This window comes from Austrofundulus limnaeus, unplaced genomic scaffold (genome assembly GCF_001266775.1).
Source record: "Austrofundulus limnaeus strain Quisiro unplaced genomic scaffold, Austrofundulus_limnaeus-1.0 Scaffold383, whole genome shotgun sequence".
In the NCBI taxonomy this organism is placed as follows: Eukaryota; Metazoa; Chordata; class Actinopteri; order Cyprinodontiformes; family Rivulidae; genus Austrofundulus; species Austrofundulus limnaeus.
The window spans coordinates 342,452-343,755 of record NW_013952785.1 but is presented as its reverse complement, the minus strand read 5'-3'; the positions used below and the strand labels follow the sequence as shown (position 1 = coordinate 343,755).

Sequence of the window (1,304 nt, the reverse complement as noted above, 5' to 3'; positions counted from 1 at the left end):
GTATTATATATTTGCCAGGCACATAGTTCACAATCAAGTAACTATGTTACCTTCAGTTGTTATGAAAATGTTATATACGTGATCCATCATAGCAGAATCAGAATCAGAATCAGAAACACTTTATTGCCATTGTCTGTAACGAGTTACAGACTAGGAAATTGCTCTGGTGTAAAATGAGGATTAAGTCAAATTAAGTCAAAATAACCTAATTAGATTTTCAGATTCCTGGCTTTAAAAGCTACATTTTGATACCAGGATCATTCTGATATCCTAAATTTATCCAGAGATATGACTTAATTTATCTTCCTCATGCAGGAATCATGAATGAGTCAAAACAACACTCTGGGTATGTGGTTGATGAGGGAATGACATTATAACCTGTAAAATGCCCCCCCCACCAAGCCAAACAAAGAAACAAACAAAAAAAGCAGGCTAGTTTGTATTTTTTATGATCTCATACAAGCAGCACAATATTCTGTAAATGTAATTTACACACGGGTTGAGGCTTTATCCACATCACAATGTAGATCAGAGATTCTTAACCTATGGGCCGCGAGCGCCACCTTGAGGGCCTCAAAAGAACAACAGTTTTTACCATTGGACCGCAGAGGGCCACGGGACCGCATTGATTTTAAATAAGGTGCAATACACTTTCTCACCACTAGTAGCGGTAGTGCGCTACTAAGATGTTTGACAACTTTTTTAATATGTAGAAGAAGAAGAAGCTTAGAAACCTGCCCAGAGTGGAAACCTATTTTAAATGAAAAGTAGAAGCAAAAAAAGAAGGTAACCCTTCAAAAAAAGCCAAAGTTTGACACTAATATGAAGTACAGCTTCTGGTTTAACCAGGAAATATTTTAAAAGTTAAAAACATTATCAAATACATTTGAAGATACGCTATGTTTTAATTTGCACTTTATCAAATTATTTTTTGTAGTTTATTTTTAAACATTTTGAATGTATTTTAAAGAAACTTTAAACGTGTCAAAAAGCTGTTATTACTGTTATTGTTTGTCACTAATATGAAGAGCAGCTTCTGTTTCTACTTTAAAAGTCTATATTTTCATTTGTACTTTATCAAATTTATTTTCATAGTTTATTTTTAAGCATCGTGTCAAAAAGCTGTTATTACTGTTATTGTCACTAATATGAAGAGCAGCTTCTGATTCTACCATTCAAAAGTTAAATAATTTAAAATATGAAAAATTGCAAATTTTCATTTGCAACTTATCAAATTTCTTTTTACAGTTTTTTGTAACATTTACATTGAACATTTTGAATGTATTTATTTTTTGACCACAATT

General features: G+C 31.9%; 1 protein-coding gene across 1 annotated transcript in view; it reads right to left on the bottom strand.

Annotated features, from left to right (window-relative positions):
* Nucleotides 1-1,304, bottom strand: part of ascc3 (activating signal cointegrator 1 complex subunit 3) — a gene marked incomplete in the record, with an annotated part of 193,195 nt that overhangs the window by 40,518 nt on the left and 151,373 nt on the right.